This window comes from Podarcis bocagei, assembly GCF_964188305.1.
Source record: "Podarcis bocagei genome assembly, chromosome: 9".
NCBI lineage: Eukaryota > Metazoa > Chordata > Lepidosauria > Squamata > Lacertidae > Podarcis > Podarcis bocagei.
Genome location: NC_138134.1, coordinates 70,259,667 through 70,282,146, shown reverse-complemented (window position 1 = coordinate 70,282,146; position 22,480 = coordinate 70,259,667). Strand labels below are relative to the sequence as shown.

Sequence of the window (22,480 nt, the reverse complement as noted above, 5' to 3'; positions counted from 1 at the left end):
CGCCTGCAGGTTGCACAGAAGTCTTTGTCAGGGAAATGTAGCAAAGAAAAAAGAAGACATTGAGATCAAGACAATGAGGGGAGAGGGTTCAGGGTTGCAGACGAAAGCTACAGTGCTGTAGATACTAACCTGAGAGTATGCCCCATTGAACTAATTGAAGCTTTCTTCTGATTAGACAAATTGTACAGTCAACTGATTTCAATTCTGACATTCTGGATCGGGTCTAATATCGACTACAATCCAGAAAGCATCCTAACATACATGCATGTATACACCAATATCAGTATATTTACTATAGCTTATGTGAAGCTGATGGTGTTTGTAACCGGCTGTAATTTATGAACAAAGATTATACTAAGGAAGTGGTTCTCAGAGGGTATGACAGGAGAGGATGGTGAGTGTGGTGGGAAGAGTCAAGGACTAGCAAAGAAACCTTTAAACATTTAAGTGTAGTATAGTACACTATACAGTGGTACCTTGGGTTACATACGCTTCAGGTTACAGACTCTGCTAACCCAGAAATAGTGCTTCAGGTTAAGAACTTTGCTTCAGGATGAGAACAGAAATCGTGCTCCAGCGGCAGTAGGAGGCCCCATTAGCTAAAGTGGTGCTTCAGGTTAAGAACAGTTTCAGGTTAAGTACGGATCTCCGGAATGAATTAAGTACTTAACCTGAGGTACCACTGTAATATATTTCAACTGACAAATATGAAAGATCAAAAAAGAGAGTGACTTCTTTGTGTTGATGAGATGAGAGTTTGTTGTCTCAAATTAGACTTAATATAAATGAGATTACCCAGCGAAAGCAAGCTCGCACCTCTCGTTGAGTTTGTATACATAATCAAGGTACATATGTAAGAGGCTCATTAATTATAATAATAATTTTATTATTTTTACCCCATCCATCTTGCTGGGTTTCCCCAGCATATATCAAAACATAATAAAACATCAAACATTAAAAACTTCCCGATACAGGGCTGCTTTCTGATCTCCTTGACATCTGGAGGGAGGGTGCCACTACTGAAAAGGCCTTCTTTTGGGATTGGTTCATGTTTGTATGTAGCTGCATTGTTTTTATCCTTTTTGGATGTCCCATGATCATATTCTACAGTAGTTGTATTCTATGTTATAAATCAAGCACTGCTTGTTTTCCAATGTAAGGTAAAGGGACCCCTGATCATTAGGTCCAGTCACGGACGATTCTGGGGTTGCGGCGCTCATCTCGCTTTACTGGCCGAGGAAGCCGGCGTACAGCTTCCAGGTCATGTGGCCAGCATGACTAACCAGAGAAGCGCACAGAAACGCCGTTTACCTTCCCGCCAGAGCGGTACCTATTTATCTACTTGCACCTTGACGTGCTTTCGAACTGCTAGGCTTATCAGTAAAAGAATTGCTGTGGTCCTGGCATGCTTGCATGAAGGAACAGTCCCTTGCATGAAGGAACATGTGCTGTGAGGCAGCTGGGGAGAGGAAGGAGATGTCTTGATGCACTAGTGGAAATTGTTCTGACTTCTTCTAGCACAATAAGTTGCTTGAATACAGCCTATAATATGCAAATCAGGCCAAATAATTTCCTACAAATGTAAAACAGCCTGCAGAACGTTATTTTATATTAATTTATATGCCTCATATGCTAAAACAGCTTCTAAGCCAGTGTTTCTCAACCTGTGGGTCCCCAGATGTTGTTGGACTACAACTCCCATCATCCCTAGCAAGCATGACCAGTGGTCAGGGGTGATGGGAGTTATAGTCCAACAACATGTGGGGGACCCGCAGGTTGATCTAAGCAGTTTGTAACCATAAAATCCACCCATAATTTCGGGGGGGGGGGGCAGTAAGAAATCCATTCCTGCCTTAGAACATCCTTAATTAAAATATGCAACTAAACAAACATTTTAAAAGTGTAGCAATTAAAGCAGTTAAAACAATAAAGCATTAAAAATACTGTGCCAGCTGTACAAGTCTGGCCAGTCTGTGACTGCGCCAACAGAGAAAGACAACCCACTTGCATTTCAAATCATTTCAATCAAATTTAATCATAAGGCACAAAATGTTCATTGTGTACAGGGCACAATAATGAAAACCATTAGCCTTAAATGAACACACAAATACATGAGAATAAAGAATGTACTACAAGACACCTGTATTTGCCTATCTTAAGACTGTATTGTAATTTACGGCAGTTAATAAATGCAGCTCAATATATCGCAGTACCGTCCTTCTTTTGTCCTTTTGCCTCCTACAATTACATTAGTTTTGCCATTCGTCAGTCCTTGGGTAATCCAAACTGAGGGAGTTATCATCGTCCGCCATTTGAAAGCATCCCGTTTTCTGCTGCTTTTTAAAAGATTCCAAATTAAAGATTTGATGTTCTTTACTAACTGAATTGTCAGTGCAGCCCAAGGAAATATTGCCTGACTTGGCTGCAGAAACAACCCCCGACCCAAACAGATATATCTTCAAGCATTTCCTCTGTGTATGAAGAAAGCAACTCCATATACCATCTTGCCTGTCATTTTCTCCCATTTTGTCTTTATTTCCCAACTGGCTTCCTAGTTCTGTCCAAGTGGCATTTTATATAGCATTCCTTTTGTTGATTTATTGTTCATAACAAGAATTTGAAATGTTGTCATAGTAGTCTTCAAGGCCCCATTTCTTATATTGGTTGTGATATGATTCCTTAATTGAAAATATTGGAGCCGTTGGCATCCGTGTTCAACCTTGAATTTCTTTGCCTGGCACAAACTACTTGGCCGTAGAATATGTTTGAGTCTGTATGTATGGCAGCGTTTGATGCTATTCTCATTGTGCCCTTTTCACCCTCCACAACTGAAAATATAATTTGGTTCCATATTTTTCAAGGATCTGTAGATTATTTTACACATGCAAATATGGAGTATTTTATTTTTCATTTCCTCTGAAACAATTCAAAGAGTTGGTGCTGACCATGTAACACCAGTCTTGAAAGACCTAAACTGGCTCCAAGTACGTTTTGGAGCACAATTCAAAGTGTTGGTGCTGACCTTTAAAGCCCTAAACGGCCTTGGCCCAGTATACCTGAAGGAGCATCTCCACCCCCATCGTTCTGCCCGGACACTGAAGTCTAATGCCGAGGGCCTTCTGACAGTTCCCTCGCTGCGAGAAGCAAAGCTACAGGGAACCAGGCAGAGGGCCTTCTCGGTGGTGGCACCCGGCCTGTGGAATGCCCTCCCACCAGGTGTAAAAAAGAGAAAAACAATTACCAGACTTTTAGAAGACATCTGAAGGCAGCCCTGTTTAGGGAAGTTTCTAATGTTTACTAGGTTATTGTATTTTAATATTCTGTTGGAAGCTGCCCAGAGCGGCTGGGGAAACCCAGCCAGGTGTGTGGGGTATAAATAATAATAATAATAATAATAATAATAATAATAATAATAATAATAATAATAATAATGTAACCAGATTCCCACCCAACCCACACAGGCTCTTACATGTGAATAAGAAAGAGACCTTTACTCAGGCAATTCATGCTACATGTTCAACAGCAGACCCAGAGCTCTGGAGTCACAATTCAAGAGTTCAATAGCAAGGCAAGAAGCCAGCTAGAAAGGACAAATATGTCCAAATGAGTTTCCTCAACCCATCCCACTAAGCTTTTAGAGATGAGGCGTGGAGACTTGCAGGAATGTCAAGTGTGCTCTGTCGAGACAGCTGAGTTTGCTGCCCTCAGCAAAAGCACCCCCTGCCTTTAGGCAACAAGCCTGCGCCTTCTTGTTCAGGTCCCTCAGTTCATCAAAACCCTCTGCAGCCCCTGCTGAGGCTCTCCACTCTGCAGGAAGGCCCAGTCTACATGGCCCAGTATACCTGAAGGAGCATCTCCACCCCCATCGTTCTGCCCGGACGCTGAGGTCCAGCGCCGAGGGCCTTCTGGTGGTTCCCTCATTGTGAGAAGCAAAGCTACAGGGAACCAGGCAGAGGGCCTTCTCGGTGGTGGCACCCACCCTGTGGAACGCCCTCCCATCAGATGTGAAAGAGATAAACAACTACCTGACATTTAGGAGACATCTGAAGGCAGCCCTGTTCAGGGAAGCTTTTAATGTGTGACATTTTAATGTATTTTTAATCTTTGTAGGAAGCCGCCCAGAGTGGCTGGGGAAACCCAGCCAGATGGGCAGGGTACAAATAATAAATTATTATTATTATTATTATTATTATTATTATTATTATTATTACTATTATTACTATTATTACTATTATTATTATCCTGCCACCCTGCTCCCCCTTCCAAAGTGAATGAAGTTGGAGTGGAAAGGAGAGATCTCTCCCCATCTCCAACCCAGGCTCCCATTATTCAGTCTTCCTCCATTTCTTCCGTAAGAGCCTCTCAACCCAACCCTAATCCCAACAGTGCTGCGGAGCTCATGATGAATTGTGAGATCAGTGTTTCCCAACCTTTGGTCTCCAGCTGTTTTTTTGGACTACATTTCCCATCATCCCTGATCACTGGTCCTGCTAGCTAGGCATGAGTTGTAGTCCAAAAACAGCAGGATCCCCGAGTTTGGGAAACACTGGGTCCAGTAGAGAGGCCAGGGGGTGGGTGGGTTGCATATGGCTCCCAGGCCTGATGCTCCCAACCCCTGGAGTAGTCCATCATCATCTGGAGGGCACCAGGTTGGGAAAGGTTGGAGCCTGTTGTGCCACTAAACTCCGGCCCCTCCATAACAGCAGTTGAATCTGAGCCAGATAATGATTACAAGTAGCGGATAATCTGGGGGTGTCTCTTGCCCAGCCATCTAAAATCCCTTTAACTGGGACTGATCCTGAGACTTTTAGCATGCAGAACATGCCCTCTGCTATGGAGCTATGGCCTCTCTCCTGGCACGAGGTGTAAATTTAATGGAATAAATTTAAAGCGCGCAGGAGGACGTGCAGTTTCCCTGTCCCCACACATGCCGCATTGAAGTAAATCAAGGGAGCCGTGCGAAAGCAGCCTTGCTTTCTGGGTTGCCGCAGCCAAAGGTGTGCAAATCATCTGCCGGAATGGCCCTGGCATTGGCAACGAGAGCAGGAGATCCAGGGGGGATATATTTTGTCTTCCGAGTCTTGCCGTTTATCACAAGAGGAAGACGGGTTATTTTCAGTTCACAGCGATGAAGCAACCCAAAAAACAAAACAAGAAAGATTTCATCAGTTTTATACAGGACAATGGCAAATCCTTGTGAAAGGAGAGCTGCCTCGCAGGGGTTATTTATATCTGTTGGCTTTCGTGCTGGTGAAGCTGCCTGACTCCCGTAAATCCGCGGCCAGGCCATGTAAAACAGCGCTTGGCAGCGAATGTGAGACTCAAAGGCTGCCTGGCTCTGGAGGAGACATGGCTTGAGAAGGGGAAAGAGGAAATTGCTTTTGGAATAAGATAGAAGCTGCTTTAATCAGGATGGTTTCTTTTTGGGGAGGGTGGTTTCTAACCTCTGCCACCGGGCTCAGCACAAAAGGCAATTGGGTTTGGGGGGAGAAAGGAGTCGGGTTGTAAAATGCCAAGGAAACCTACCAGGGACTCAAAGAATTGAAGGCGGGTTTGACGAAGCGAACCGCCTAAAAAGCACTGGCCCATTCAGACTGGCCCCAACGCTAGCTTCTCTGTAGTAGAATCACATCCAAGGCCAAGTCAACATCTCCTGGCCACCTCCCCAAGGCACTGCCCAAACCACAGACCCCCTAATGTGGGGATTTGCAAGCCATAGAGCAGGCACCGTGAATGATGGGCGTGTGTTGAATTTCCAGGGAGGGACAGGATCCAAAGCAAAGTCTTCCACCAACTAATAATAATAATAATAATACCAATTTTTATTTTTACCCCACCCTCCCCAGCCAGGCCGGGCTCAGGGTGGCTAACAAGCAATAATAAAAACAAGTTGAATGAATACAACTTAAAAACAAGATTAAAATATTAAAATGCAGCCTCATCACAGGAGGAGAAAGGAAAAAGGAAAAAGAAAGAGGGGGAGGGAATCAAATTGGCTCCAAGCCAAAGGCCAGGTGGAACAACTCTGTCTTACAGGCCCTGCGGAAAGAAATCAGATCCTGCAGGGCCCTGGTCTCACCACCAGGCCGGAGCCAGTGTTGAAAAGGCCCTGGCTCTGGCTGGTTAATCTGACTTCCTTAGGGCCTGGGACCACTAGGGTGTTGCTATTTATGGACCTTGAGGCTCTCCGTGGGGCATACTGGGAGAGGCGGTCCCGTAGGTACGAGGGTCCTAGGCCGCGAAGGGCTTTAAAGGTCAAAAGCAGCACCTTAAGTCTGACCCTGTACTCCACCGGGAGCCAGTGCAGCTGGAAAAGCACTGGGTGAATATGCTCCCATGGCAGAGACCCCGTGAGGAACCTTAATGGGTTGAGCGATGCCTGAAAGAGGATCTTCCCAGGTCCCTATCAGATTTGTGTGGGTGGCTGCACCCTTATGACCCCTTCGCCCCACACCCTTATGACCCCTTCGCCCCACTGTGATGTGGCCAAATGGCCTGCTGCTATGTTCTTCAGTATCACAGATGTCTTGCTCCACCAGCCCCTCCAGACTAGTTTTTCAGTGGGTGTGTTCTGCAACATGTCATGGATGCACTTGTTATGGTTGACATCCGTCTGTCTCGAAATAATAATAATTTATTATTTATACTCCGCCCATCTGGCTGGGCCTCCCCAGCCACTCTGGGCGGCTTCCAACCGAATATTAAAATACCGTAATGCATCAAACATTAAAAGCTTCCCGAAACAGGGCTGCCTTCAGATGTCTTCTAAAAATCTGGGAGTTGTTGTTCTCTTTGCTATCTGGTGGGAGGGCGTTCCACAAGGCGGGTGCCACAACCAAGAAGGCCCTCTGCCTGCTTCCTTGTAACTTGACTTCTCACAGTGAGGGAACCGCCATCAGGCCCTCGGCACTGGACCTTAGTGTCCGGGTAGAACGATGGGGGTGAAAGACAATGGAGTGAGCCTCTGGGGGCCGTGGCATAGATAGCCGCTCAGGTGTCTGGTGCGGCACGCGCGTCCTGCAGCCAGGCAATGGGGCGAGCCGCCCATGGGGGCAGGGTGCGCTGTGTGGAGCCTCTCCACCACCTCCCCCTCAGCTGTAGGGCGGCTGAGGGAGAGGCGGAGGCAGACGCAAGCCCCACACTGCAGTTTCAGGCAGTGTGGAGCCTGCAGGCACCCAAGCGACCATGTCACTCCCAGGAGAGACGCGTGGCTCAGGCATGCTGCAGGCCCCGCGGTAAGTGCCAGCCCCCGCGGTGTGGCGCCCAGTGCCAGCCGCATTTCGTTACGTTTGTTGATTGAACTAAAAAGTTTGGTGAGCCCATTTTTTAAAAAAAAAACCCTCTTATTTTTGTCATTTGATCACACCCCACCCTCAGTGATGACACCCGGGGCGGCCCATACATCCCACACCCCTCTTCCTCTGCCACGGTCTGGGGGTGAAATAAAAACTCTGCATAAGCAACACCTGAGTGACCTCCCAGGGCGCAAGCCCAGGCAGTGTGTAAGGGGTCCTGGGCTGCCAAAATGACAAAATGGCCTTGCTGATGTGGTCCAAAGGAAAGCAGAGCAAGATGTTGGACACCAGCTGGGCAGCAGGAGTCACCAAAAGGAGGCATACGAGGTACCATCCTGTTAGAATTCCTGCTCCGTGATTGCAGTCATGGGATTTCTGTCTATCACATGATGGTGTATGTTTTGACTCCACAAAGTTGGAAGTGATGGAGACAGGATGTCTGTGTTACTGTGTTCCGTGAAGTGGGACTATTGTCCTTTGTTCTTTTTCTCTTTACTGTCTGATGCTCGAGAGGGAGGGAGCCATGTTGCAGTGCTCCATGTGTGTTTATATGTAAATAAAGTAGATTAGCCAAAATGCTGAGTTGCTGAGGTCTGTCACGTATGCTGCAAAGACTCTGCGGATCCCTAAGTGTGCCAATGTCTGTTGGCATTGGCCGCTATGATGTTTGGGCAGAAGAAAGCTTTTGAAGCTCCTGAACAATCGACCAGGAGGGAGAGAACATGCCAGTCGGGCATGTGTCTCTACCAGGGTCCTACTTGAGTGTAGCACGAGCTCCTGATACATCCAACTGTCTTAGGGAGTTCACTCCGGATTTTTGTAGGGTTGATTCCTTAGCCTTTTCTTCTCCTGAAGATACCCTGCAAGGTAGTGGAAGTTTAGGTTTTAAACCCCTCAGCCCACCCCAACAGTGTGTCTGCTTTAAACCTTCTTTTCTTTTTGCCACCCTCCCCAAAATTGGTAGGGTCCCTCAGGGCCAGAAACATTGGATTAGAGGTCTGGATTGGGCCTCATTGGCCCATGAGAGAAAGAGAGAGATTTTTTTTTTATTTAAAATCATACTCAAAAAATTACAAACACTATGGAGACTCTCTGGCATGTGCTTAACTCTCTAATTGTGACTTCAAGGCACTCTGTTGTGAACTTCATTTGTACAACAAAGAAGGGAAGCAGGCAGCTTTCTAAGTCCTAATTGATAGCATCAGAGAAGTTTAAAACTTACCACGGTGGATGCGTGGAGCTTCAACAATGGAAGAAAATAGCAAACCAGGCCACCATTTTTCAATAGGCAACATCCCTCTCGAGAAAGGGAAAAAACCAAACACCTCAGAAATGTTCATGGGCTGAGAAACGGAGACTTCTGTGTTTCCCCATAAATTTAATTTATAGGACTGTTTGTGGCCCTTTTGTTTTTTGTCCTAAATGTTGTTTGTTAATTCAGTCTACAAACAACAAAGTTCTCTCTTCATTGATGCTTCCTTTTCAGGTTTCAAGGTTAGGGGTCCGGGTGAGGTGTGGGAGGGGTGCAGGGCTTTTTTTAATGAGAGTTAATGAGGCAGAATAGCTTCTCTTGATGGGAAAATATATTTTCTCACCAAATTAAAGCCTGTGCAAAAAAAAAAAGAAAAAAAGAAAAAAGCATGAGATGAATGTGGTGCCCTCTTTTTTTCCTGGAAGGAATAGAAGAAACTTCTCATACATTGGGAACTGGCCTTATCTCAGGACTCTGAGAACAATGAGCTTGCCAGATAATATGTTTTTATTGGCTTTAATTCTCTTGCTTACCTGCTGTTGCAGCAAAGCTTTTCCTTTCCTTGGGGGTGGGAGGGGAGAGAAGCCCTGTGAATTAAAACCAAAGCTCAAGAGATTTACCAAGAGCTCTTGCCTAGAGAACAGTGCAAGAAAAGACAGCACTCAGCCACAACTTTGCCTGGGCAAGAGCTCCCTGATTGAGAGCTATGCATGAAGCCATGTGGACAGGTTCTTGTTTTTTTAATGGCAGTTATCTGGACCCTCCCTGTGGGAGGACTGGAACCTGAAGAATGACAACTCTAGCAATCATCCTTCGGAGCTGGCACCCGTCTGTCTCGAGAGACAATGGAGTGTGCCTCCAGGGGTGAAGTCAAACTGCAGCGTTAGCAGCACCGAATTGATCTCGCCATGGCACACCCCCAGGCAGTGGGTATGGAGGTCCTGGGATGCCCAGACGACAAGACCCCCCTCTTGGCCTTGCTGATGTGGACCAAAGGAAAGCAGATCAAGATCTTTAGCACCAGCTTGGCTGCAGTAGTTGCTTGAAGGAGGAACCGTCTTAGGGACGCCACTCCAGTTTACTCCTTAACCTTCTCTTCTCCCAAAGATATCTCGCAAGGCATCAGAGGTTCAGGGTCAGATTGTGACGTTAACATATGAGAGTGCTGGAGGTGAAATAGTTAAACAGGTTACCCAATCAGAACCCAGGGGGGTGGAGTCAGAGGGACTATAAAACCAGCTCTGGGAGGGGCGAAGGGAGGAGTTCGTTGGGAGTTGGGTGGTTGGTTGGAGTGAGAGTGAATTGGGATAGAGTCTGTGGGTAGGTTGAGTTAGTGTAGCTAAATAAGCTGGGTCAGGAACAGTTAGGAGCTAGGAAGACAAGTAAATATCTGAGAGGTGGTTTAGTGAGGGAGAGCAGGTAGCAGAAGTTATAGGTCTGGATAGGCATCCCATGATTGTAATTGAGTGAGACCGTTTATGAAACCACACAATTGTTAAACTGCAATAAGTAAACAGAAGTTTATGTTCCAACTTAACCCTGACTGGACTCAGTATTGTACCAGGTAGGGCCTGAATGATGGCAGCGAGAAATAAAGTGGTGGCACAGGGATCAATAGACAGTGAAATGTCCTGGGACCCTGCGTGATCGCCACACAGAGTTCTCTCCTAGATGGGCTACCTTCCCAGGTTGGTGTGCCCAAACTGCCCCTCACTTCCCTCTCTACAACGTTTCCCAAAGTTGGGTCTCCAGCTGTTTTCAGACTACAGCTATCATCATCCCTGACCACTGGTCTTGCTAGCTAGGAATGATAGGAGTTGTAGTCCAAAAACAGCTGAAGACCCAACTTTGGGAGACACTGCTCTACAGTATGTGCAGAAACCCCTTTCATTCATTCAACCCACTATCATTCTTGTCCGCTCAATCTGCCAGAGCTTGACTTGGCACACAGCGGAAGTCCCCAACCCACCAAGGATTTGAGTCCTGAAACATTAAAACACATCCCCCCAAACCACTCAGAAAGCCAAGAGTAGCCAAACAAGAGTACAGTGGTACCTTGGGTTACATACGCTTCAGGTTACAGACTCCGCTAACCCAGAAATAGTGCTTCGGGTTAAGAACTTTGCTTCAGGATGAGAACAGAAATCGTGCTCCAGCGGCAGTAGGAGGCCCCATTAGCTAAAGTGGTGCTTCAGGTTAAGAACAGTTTCAGGTTAAGTACGGACCTCCGAAACGAATTAAGTACTTAACCCGAGGTACCACTGTATTGGCTGGTACCAGAAAATAAGGAATGTTTCCAGTAAGTTGGAAGCTTTAGATAATTTGAGATGTTGGGGATTGGACTTGGGATATCATGCATGCTGAGCAGATGATGGATCACTGCCATTCAGCCCCTCCTCAGGACTGATTTCAAAGCACAGGAGCCTTTTCAGAAAAGAGTTGGCAACCCTGTCGGGATGCGCTGGTATACCTCGTAAACATTTGGCATTTAGATCATGGGAAAGATTGGAGTTCAGCAGTGCTAGATACCTCCGGCGAATTATTTCTGTAATAACTGGCCTTTTCACCCCCAAGTGGTAGACAAATACCTCTCTGAAGCATTTCACTGAGACGGCTTGTCGTTTGACTTCAGGCAAGCATGCCAGAATGCTACAAGGGCAGAGGAATGACCAGCTCCAGTTTCTTCACGTTCTGCTTTGATGATGTTATGTCAAGGAACTGTGTTAGTAAGGTCTAGATCCAATGCTTGGCTTTCAAGGATCAGGGCTTTATTCCTGCAGCCCTAATAAGTAGATTGGGCTTGGAACCATGAACACAAGCCATTTATACAAGTGTCTTAAAAGCATGTGCAGATATCCTTTCCCTCAAAGCAACTGCTGTTCGCTGCTGCACACCTATTATCAGAACAGAGCTTTCTTGTTTGAGCTCCAGTCAGTTAAAGCATGAAACAACACTAGCCTGAAGCAGCAAATGACCAGGACCATGTCTTCCTCATGCAACACTGGGGAATAACTCCAAACAACTGCTTGTTATGATCCTTACTGGATATTTCTGGATGGGAAGAGCCAAGGCGATGGCTTGCTCATTGTACCTTGTTTTGTCACTGCTAGAAAATGCTGAAATAAATACCTGCCGGTTTAAGGCAGTTTTACGGGCTAGGTGGCGTTTGTTAGACTTCATCACACGACGACGACAATACCTGGCTGCTTGTGTCTCTGCACTAGGCAGGGACGTTGTTGAGGCCAGCGCTGATTGATCAAATCAGGATCCCCCAAACCAGGATGGGACCAAATAACACCTGGAAGTTTCGGACAAGTTTCCTCTGGCAGTCAGTGGAATATTCTTGGAATGGTAATAGATGCTGTCCAGTTTTACAGTGGGACACACCCTATAAAATGCAGGCTGTGCTTTCCTCATTTCCTAAAACGGGAAGACACCTGGTCTGTTAGGTGGCGATGGGGGAAACACGATATGCAGATCAGTATTGCAAACTGCAGCTGCCTTGGCCAGCCCGCAGTACGGTATTACAAATTTGCATGAAAGGGCAGCTGGTGAAGTGGAGTGGCGAAGGCTGAACTAAAGTCCCTGGTTCCATTTTCACCTCAACAATGCAGACACACCCCTCCCCTCCCTCCTCCATCCTCAGCTCCCTTTTCTCATCTGCAGTGTGTTGATAATTATGCTGTCTGACCCTACAGGGCTGTTGTTAGGATTATTGAGCTAATTTATGTGAAATGCTAAGTGCTATTGTGTTTGAAGCCAGTTCAATTTCTTCCCTTCCCAACTGTTGTGAATTGTTCCCTGGGGATTCCCCATCCTTCTAGTGAGCGATGGTCCCCTGGGTCTAAAAGTCAGAGGTCATGGGTGTTGAAATTTGAGGAATCTGGAATTTTGTGCTGTGCACATAACATACCTTTTACCTGTGATACACTTATAGTGTACTGTATTCAGGTTAAGCATTGGATTTCTGTTCCATCCACTTTTCCAATAATTCCACAGTATTCTCACCTGTATGTTTCCAAATGAATATCAATCCCTCCCTTCCTTGGTGGTTCACTGTCTTCTCATCACTGCTTTGGTCAAAAGGAAACAGTTATGAGATGTTAAAGGTTTTCTTAACCCAGGCTATGGATTCTGCATGCATGTTCTAATGGACAGCAGAAAACATGGAATATAATTTTGACTGCCTTGAGGCACGATGACAAACCATAGTTTACTGTGATGCTAATGAGCTTACAGAAACCTCGGACTTTCTCACTCCCCCATTCCCCCTTTTGGGAAGCTTGCCTTTCCACTTTTAATTAACCATAGCTTATCATTTCATCCAAACTTGGCAAACTGTAATTAATCTTAACTATGGTCTGTTTGAAACAATCCAACCTCAAGCCATGGTTTATACAGCTGGCTTGTTTCCACAAACCATAACTAACATGAACCACAATTAGGGGTTCAAAAACAACAAACTGCAGTCAAAAAAGGAAGTAAAAACTGCTGATATCCTCCTTGTGACAGTTCTGGAGGGCAGAGGGGGTTGTGCGAGCCCAGGCCTCACACAGACTCATTTCCTGCATGATAAACCATCGTGATGTCTAAACATAACCTTTGCCTGGGAAATGGCATTCAGCATTCAAGGACTCTTGAGGGGAGGGGAGGGGAGGGGAGGGGAGACCGAAAATGAAGAAACCCAACATACTGAGTGAGTCTCTTAAAAGATGCAATGGAAACTTAGGTAAGCAAGACAGGATGTGAGCTCTCACATGCTTTCTGAACTGTAGTCACTATTTCGCTTGACAGCTCACTAACAGTACTTCACTAAAGTATATAGAAAATAGTCATTGCGTCTTATGATTTTTCCATATTCTTGAATAACATCCAGAAGGAAGAGAGCTAGAAATGGGTGGGTGATCCTTCCTAGGAGATGCCCATATATAAATAACACCCTACTTCCTGTGCTCTAAGGCTTTGTCTCTCTTTAATGCTTGTTTAGGATCGTATAGCTGTAAGGCTGCAAACCAACCTGTATGAAACCGTCATCTCCCTCCATCCCTGCAGCTGAGGGCTTTCTGTGTCCATGTGACTTGCATACCGATACCATTACAAACTTCTACCTTGGCGGAAAACGTGCATTTTAACTGCACAAAAACGAAACCCAGCCAAGCTCTCCTCTGCCTTCAGAACGGAGAAACTACCTGCAGTTTCCTCCTGCGCTATCAACATTGTTGATGGCTGCAAGGAGGGTTTGTTTGTTTATTAGAAAACGCAGTACCCCTTTTCCCTACAAGGCTGGGATCCTGATTCCATTTAATCATCCAGCCTGTTTGCTGTTTACGAGAGGAGACTTCTCCCCCCAGTAACATCTTGAGGAACCCACGGAATTAAGACACCGGCTCTGCCGCTGGTACCTTGGGAGCTGAGCTCTTACGGCGAAACCAGATAACGAAAGCAAATCAATAGCGAAAACAGCACCAGCAATCACAACAGCTGTAAATTAAGCCCCGTGAAGCAAATGGAAGCAGCCAAATGAGGATTCAAAGGGGGGGTTGAACTTCATGACCCCAGGAAGGCTTTCGTAGCCCCGTGATTAATCATGAAAATAGCAAGAGCGGTGCTTGAAGTCTCTACCAGGGAATAGAATGGAAAGACCTGTAAATTGAGTCCAGAGTGGTAGGAAGAACTGAGCCTTCTTTGGAGGACATCCTGCATTTACTCAAGGCATTGCTTAGCCTCTAACTTGACCTGCTTAAATGCACACCAGCTACCTCATTGGGCTCTGGGGCTAAGCCTTGGGCTGTGCTGACTCCAATACTGTGCCGACTCCAATACTGACTGACCGAACCCAAAGGGTGCTCATCAATGGTTCCTCTTCATCCTGGAGAAGAGTGACTAGTGGGGTGCCACAGGGTTCTGTCTTGGGCCCGGTCTTATTCAACATCTTTATCAACGACTTGGATGATGGACTCAAGGGCATCCTGATCAAATTTGCAGATGACACCAAACTGGGAGGGGTGGCTAACACCCCAGAGGACAGGATCACACTTCAAAACGACCTTGACAGATTAGAGAACTGGGCAAAAACAAACAAGATGAATTTTAACAGGGAGAAATGTAAGTATTGCACTTGGGCAAAAAAAATGAGAGGCACAAATACAAGATGGGTGACACCTGGCTTGAGAGCAGTACATGTGAAAAGGATCTAGGAGTCTTGGTTGACCACAAACTTGACATGAGCCAACAGTGTGACGCGGCAGCTAAAAAAGCCAATGCAATTCTGGGCTGCATCAATAGGAGTATAGCATCTAGATCAAGGGAAGTAATAGTGCCACTGTATTCTGCTCTGGTCAGACCTCACCTGGAGTACTGTGTCCAGTTCTGGGCACCACAATTCAAGAAGGACACTGACAAACTGGAACGTGTCCAGAGGAGGGCAACCAGAATGGTCAAAGGCCTGGAAATGATGCCTTATGAGGAACGGCTAAGGGAGCTGGGCATGTTTAGCCTGGAGAAGAGGAGGTTAAGGGGTGATATGATAGCCATGTTCAAATATATAAAAGGATGTCACATAGAGAAGGGAGAAAGGTTGTTTTCTGCTGCTCCAGAGAAGTGGACACGGAGCAATGGATCCAAACTACAAGAAAGAAGATTCCACCTAAACATTAGGAAGAACTTCCTGACAGTAAGAGCTGTTTGACAGTGGAATTTGCTGCTAAGGAGTGTGGTGGAGTCTCCTACTTTGGAGGTCTTTAAGCAGAGGCTTGACAACCATATGTCAGGAATGCTCTGATGGTGTTTCCTGCTTGGCAGGGGGTTGGACTTGATGGCCCTTGTGGTCTCTTCCAACTCTATGATTCTACTTATTCATGTCACTTTTGGGCAATCTTCTTGCAGGAACAATTTCCAGAAAGGCTGCAAAAAGTACAAATTCAAGGACTAAGGACCCCTCCAGGCATTTTTTTAAATTGCACATTCATGATGATTTGTGCTCATGATGCTATCAGAGTGGTCACATTTGATTCTGCTTTCCGCACTGATCTTCTTGCAGTCCATGGGACTCTCAAGAGTCTCCTCCAGCACCATAATTCAAAAGCATCAATTCTTCGGCGATCAGCCTTCTTGATGGTCCAGCTCTCACTTCCATACATCACTACTGGGAAAACCATAGCTTTAAATATAAGGGCCTTTGTTGGCAAGGTGATGTCTCTGCTTTTTAATGGCTTCTGCCAAATAGTTATGTGAGCTGTAGTTTAAGGGTGCTGAGCAGTTCTTACAAAGAAAAGATGCTGGTACTCACTGTGAAGTTGCTACAGTAAGTGCCGCACTTTTTTTAAAAAAATGGGGGGGGGTCACAGTGCTGCGTACCCTTGAGTACCCCCAGAAAAAAGCACTGGTGCTGAGAATTGTTAGAAGATTTCCCCTCCCAGAACTACAATTCCCTGTGAAGAAAAGAATGATCAAACTACTCTGAGAATTGTAGCTCTGTGTGAGGAATAGGGGTCTTCTCAAAGCTCTCAGCACCCTTAACCAACTACACCTCCCAAGAATCTTTGGGGGAAACCCTAACTGTTTAAAATGGTATCGTAGTGCTTTAACAGTGTGGAATGAATGGGGCTCTCACTTCCTTGCATGATAACAGCAGGATGACGTATTTCACCAGGATATGCCAGGTGAGATGTTGCTTTGTGACAACATAAGAAAAGTTTTGATGGCCTATGTCATCCAGCCGTCTGTTCCCGCAATGGGAAACCCACAAGCAGTACTCTCTCATCTGTAATCCCCAGCAACTGGTATTCAGAGACCTCTGATAAAATAACCATCGTGACTAGGAGTCATTGATCAGCCTTATCCCCCATGAATTTGTCCAACCCCTTTTAAAGCCATCCAAAGTATAGGGACACGGGTGGCGCTGTGGGTTAAACCACAGAGCCTAGGGCTTGCCGATCAGAAGGTTGGCGCTTCGAATCCCCGCAACGGGGTGAGCTCCCATTGCTCTGCCCCAGCTCCTGCCAACCTAGCAGTTCGAAAGCACGAAGTACAAGTAGATAAATAGGTAACGCTCCGGCGGGAAGGTAAACGGTGTTTCCGTGCACTGCTCTGGTTCGCCAGAAGCGGCTTAGTCATGCTGGCCACATGACCCGGAAGCTGTACGCCGGCTCCCTTGGCCAATAAAGCGAGATGAGCGCCACAACTCCAGAGTCATCTGCGACTGGACCTAATGGTCAGGGGTCCCTTTACCTTTACTAAAGTGGTGGTATAGAATGCCTTAGTTTAACCATGTGTTGTGTGAATACTTCCTTTTGTCTGCCCTAAACCTTCTATAACTCATATTCATTGGATGGTCCTGTCCCGTCCCCCGTCCCCCGTCCACTTCCCCCACCCCCTATGCTTACATGATACACCTCTTATCATGCCTACGGATCGCCACATTTGCCAATTTAAGTTCTGCTCTGTTTCTTGCTTTTCCAGCCTTAAATTCAGTTCTCCATATTACAGCATAAGATTTTTTTGCTGTCCTCATGAAAGTTCATCATTTTAAGGCGAATCACTCCCAATATACACATCGGCACGCAATTTTCCTTGATACTCTTAAATGCAAATTCATTAAAATTTCTCCTCCATCCCTCTTCATGCCTCCCTTTGCCTCTTCTCCAAACTCAAAAGCCCCATGTGCTGCAACCTCACAGCAGGGGCTTTGATCAGCCCCCTTGAACATTTGGTTCTCCTTTTCTGCACCTTTTCCCAGTTCCACAATATCATTTGGAAGTGCTACAATGAGAACTATGCACACTATTCCAAGTGTGGAAGCACCCCAGGTTTATACAAATGCATGGAGATATTGGCAGGTTTATTTTGGTCCGTTTCTTAATTATCCCCAGCATGGAGCTTGCCTTGTTTGCAGCAGCCAAACATTGAGTGACTGCCGTCTGATTACCAGCCCCCAAAGTTCCTACCCCAATAAATCTGCATGTTTCTAATGCGCCACAAAACACTTTGGCTGCAGTCCAGCACTTTTAAACACCATTAATTTCAATACGGAGAGTTTTAAGCATATGCTTAATGATTCTGTTGAAAACTAATGGTATCTTTACTGCTCACATCCTTTACCATTTTAGTCACAGCATTACACCGGCTTACTATAGTAAGAATGAGGACTGCTGGGGTAGCTCAGTAGGTAGAGCACAATACTGTTAATCTCAGGGTTGTGGGTTTGAGCCCCGAACTAGGCAAAAGGGCCAGGATGACCCCTGTGAATCTATGAATTTTTCAAGGATCAATGCAGCTGATCTGAGATCTAAGGATGAAAGTCAGTCTACAAATTTAATAAATAACAATATCTACAATCTCCCTTGGGTACAGATGGCAATTATCCAGGGGTAAAATTAATTTATCCTGATGGAGCATCTCTACCCCCATCATTCAGCCCTGGCAATGAGGTCCAGCTCCGAGGGCCTTCTGGTGGTTTCCTCATTGCGAGGTTACAGGGAACCAGGCAGAGGGCCTTCTCAGTAGTGGCGCCCACCCTGTGGAATGCCCTCCCATCAAATGCCAACAAAATAAGCAACTATCTGACTTTTAGAAGACATCTGGAGACTGCCCTGTCAGATGGGTGGCATATAAATAATAAATTATTATTATTATTATTATTATTATTATTATTATTATTATTATTATGTAAATACTGTAAAATTTAAAAAGCAATGTGTAATGTATGCAAGTCAGGGGGAAAAAAGCTTTTTTTCAGCAGCAAAAATCAGTTTGTCTGCCTGCCTTAATTTTTAAACACCGACTTAGCATTCAGGCTCGACAAGTGCTGCAAGTTTTCACTGAATCAGCACAGGGTAGGGGAGTGGAAAACAAACTTGCTATAATATTATGGTGAGTTTTAGCTTTTGGTACAGCAATTGCTCCCCTGAATTCTCCTGCAGAAGTTGAGCTCAAAGTGCTATTGAGTGTCCAGATGTAGAGTAAGCAGCAATGCCAAAACACAGAGCAGGGAGAACCTGTGTCCCTCCAAATGTTGCTGGACTCCAGCAACTGGAGCAACTGGAGGGCCATTGGTTCTGCACCCCTAATGTAGAGGCCTCAGTCCTCAGCTTTCCCAAAAGGCCACATGTTTCTGTGCTTAAAACATCAGCTACTTTTTCGACATCCGAAAGGTATCTTTCAAAATCTGGGGTGTGTTGGTGGGTGTGCATGTAAATCCCTATGCCTATCTTCCAAGCCACACACGCAGCCCAGCAGGTCAACTGGAACATTGATTATTGGAGGTAAAAAGTTCACCACTCGTAAAAAGCTCATGTTGCAGCAAATGGGAATTATCATCTCCCCTCTTTGCCTTGCTCTAATAATAACAAGTGAATGGCAAAGCCTGGCATCCGAAAGCCATTCCTCTTGTGCAGCAACCAAATGGTTGATTGGAAATAGGAGTATCCAGGTGCATCTTTCCCCCAAAGAACAAACAAAAGACATGGCAGGGCTGATAAAGGGACCCCACTCTTGAGCTCTGTCTTCTGGGGGTGGTATCTCTCTGAGGTCATGCATAGGCTCTGCTTCCCTGGGCCGACAGAGGATCAGTCTAAGATATTTCGCTGCCTGAGGCAAAGGACATGATAGCACCCCATACACGGAAGCCAGCCGGGCTGGTGGCCAAATGTTCAGCAGTTGCAGCAGCATTAGCAGGTAGAGGGCAGGACCCTTGGTACACACAGCTCTCTTCTCTAATACTGTTTGCTAACCACTAGCAATGACAAACCTAGACAGCATCTTAAAAAGCAGAGACATCACCTTGCCAACAAAGGTCTGTACAGTTAAAGCTATGGTTTTCCCAGTAGTGATGTATGGAAGTGAGAGTTGGACCATAAAGAAGGCTGATCGCCAAAGAATCCATGCTTTTGAGTTATGGTGCTGGAGGAGACTCTTGAGAGTCCCATGGACTTCAAAAAGATCAAACCTCTCCATTCTGAAGGAAATCAGCCCCGAGTGCTCACTGGAAGGACAGATCCTGAAGCTGAGACTCCAATACTTTGGCCACCTCATGAGAAGAGAAGACCCCTGGAAAAGACCCTGATGTTGGGAAAGATGGAGGGCACAAGGAGAAGGGGACGACAGGATGAGATGGTTGGACAGTGTTCTCGAAGCTACTAACATTAATTTGACCAAACTGCGAGAGGCAATGGAAGACAGGAGTGCCTGGCGTGCTGGTGCTCTGGTCCATGGGGTCGAGTCGGACAGGACTGAACGACTAAACCAGTGTTTCCCAACCACTGTTCCGCGGCACACTAGTGTGCCGCGAGATGTTGCCTGGTGTGCCGCGGGAAAAATTAAAAAATTCGAAAGATTTTTTTTTTAAAAGTCAAATTTTTGATTGGGGCGCCATCACTAGATGACCCCTGGGGTTCCCTCCCTCCCTCCCGCTCTGCGCCTCCCTCCTCCTCCTCCTCCTCCAGGGAGGCCCTTCCTGGCTCTCGGCCAAGGCTTGGTGGCTGCCACTCACTCACTCGCTCGCCCACCCGTCCCTCCATCCCTGCACCCGGCCTTTCCCCCTCCGTCCCCGGCGCGGGGGCTGCCGGGATCCGTAGTCCCCTCGCCCTTGGGCTCCGCGCCCGCGCGGGGTGCGCAAACTACGTTTCCCAGCGTGGCCTGGCAGGCCGGGCATTTTGTTTGAAGCGCTCTTCTCCCGGCCATGGAATGAGCGCAGCGGCGGCCGGGCGGGCAGGGGCTCTTCCGCGCAGACCCCGCGCAGCCTGCCTGCGCCCCCGCGGAGATCGGGCGGCAGGATGGAGCCCGGGGATCCCCGCGGAGGCGGAGCGGCGGAAGCTGCCCCCCAGGTAGGGCTGCGTCGGGGGGGGTTTATTTTTGCAATGCTGCATCCGCGCCGGAGGGGACGCATCGGACCGCGGGGAGACCCCTTGGTGGGCGTGCAAGGCAATGCATGCATGCAGGCGTTGCATGGAGTGCAGTGCAATGCAATGGCAACGCAGCGCCCTGCATGCATGCAACTTCCACCGGCGCTCCGGACTTGGCAGGTGAGGGGGGTCCCCAGTGGGCGGCAGAGAGAGCCGGGAGGGTGAAGGGGAGCCGGGGGGGAGCAGCGCTGCTCCCCGAGCCGAGCCCGGGGGGAAACTTCGGCGTCGTTGCGCCGGGTGTTGGAAGCGGAGGCTGGCGGGGGCCCCTCACCTGCAAAACCTGGTCGCCTCTCATATATTTCGTGCATTGCATTCATCGCCCGCTTTCTCCTCCAAGGAGCTCCCGGGGGCGCGCGTGGTTCTCCCCGTGTTATCCTCGCAACAACAGCCCTGCGAGGTGGGTCAGGCGAGTGGCCCAAGGGAGCACCCAGGGATTGTCTTGGCCAGGTGGGGTGATTTGAACCCTGCTCTCTGCCCGGTCTTCGTCCTCATTTAGCCCCCACATGTGCATGACTGTGCATGACTGAGGTTTTCCCCCCTCGTCTTGGCTATGGTGTGAGTCTGTCCTGTTAATTAATGGGGTTCTGCCTTCGGAGAAGATGAGCCAGCCCTCAAGGAGGTGATTATGTAATTTGCTAGCAATTCATGTCCCTCCCGGCGTGACGCTGCGCGCTGACGTCATGGGGCTGTAATGGTGGTGTGCCTCGAGATTTTTTTCATGAAACAAGTGTGCCTTTGCCCAAAAAAGGTTGGGAAACACTGGACTAAACATCAAGAATAACAACATGACTCTTTAAAGTGGCATCTTAGTGCTTGAAATGTATGGTGTAAATATGGCCCCGAGTTCCTCCAGGTTGTTTATTTCTTCAAGGCTCTGATCTCTCTCGAGGGACAACCCGCGCAGCTCCTGCCTTGCCCTGCAGTTGTGCAGCCTGCCAAGGTGCAAGGTGTATTCACGTGTCTTGTCACGATCTCCTGTCAGGAGAAACCAGGAGATAAGTCTCGCGTTCCGTTTTGCCGCCGGCTGCTCCTTATCCCACGTACGTGTCTGGCGGCGGACGAGCCTACCCGCTGCGCCACGGGTGACACCGCCCAGCCTCGCTTGCTGGGAAACACGTGCAACTGAAACTCCGTTCCCACATGCGCGTTCCCTCCTCGAATCCTTCCCGCGTGTGTTGCGCTCCGATCCTCACAGGGCATTTCTGGCGCGCCCCCGACCCCCCCCCAACACACCCACCACTAACCCTGACCCACGTGGCGGAGGATCGGCGCGCTTTTGCGCAGCGTGCCCGCAGCCGCGCTTCTCCCCCTCCTCTGCCCGGACTCCAGATCCCTTCGCCAACTTGGAGGGCAGGGTGGGGGGGCATTGACATGCAAATCCGACCGGCGGGAGCCAATCGGGACGGGATTACCGCCCGAGGAGGGATTACCTGGGAGGAGGGAGGGAGGGAGGACTGGCCGAGCCGAGCAGCCGCGCGCTCGGGTTGCCTCCTCTCCCCACAAACCCGTCGAAGGCGCGAGCCGGGGTCCGCCCTCCGTCCCTCCCCGAGGGCAAGGCCTGGCTCTGCGGCGTCGAGCCCCTCCGCCTTCTCTCTCCGCCTCCTGCCGCCAAGCCCCCTCCCCTTTCCGCGGCTCCTGCTGCCGCTGCAGCCCGGCCAGAAGAAGCGATGCGGCGGCGGCGTCTGCTGCGCGCTCCGAGGGCGCGCCGACCCGGGAGCTGCTGAGGCGCTGCGCCGGCTATTGTTGCAGGCGCCGGGGGCTCCTCTCTCTCCCCCTCCTCGCGGGGTGATGCCGGGGAAGCCGTTGAACTTGGGCGGCTGCTGACAGGAGGCGGCCCATGTGCAGCCCTCGGGGCCGGGCACGCCGACGGGCCGCAGCCGGCAGGAGCGGTAAGTGGCTGCGCCGCCGCCGACGGGGCTGGGCTGGTTAGGGACGCGGCTCCCGCTGGAGCTGGAGGAGGGGAGGGAGAGACGGAGAGGAGGAGGAGGAAAAAGCCGATTCCCTCTCTCCATTGCTCCTCCTTTCCCTTCGCG

General features: G+C 48.1%; 1 protein-coding gene across 5 annotated transcripts in view; it reads left to right on the top strand.

Moving 5' to 3' along the window:
• Positions 1–22,480, top strand: part of SHROOM3 (shroom family member 3) — a 219,931-nt gene that overhangs the window by 103,879 nt on the left and 93,572 nt on the right. Inside the window, exon 1 of one of the 5 annotated variants that reach the window (XM_081206900.1) lies at positions 22,020–22,336. The exons of the other annotated variants lie outside the window; for them this stretch is intronic. The gene's annotated coding sequence lies outside the window, so the exon portion shown is untranslated. Of the gene's footprint in view, positions 1–22,019; positions 22,337–22,480 lie in introns of those variants that run through there. 5 annotated transcript variants of the gene reach the window in all.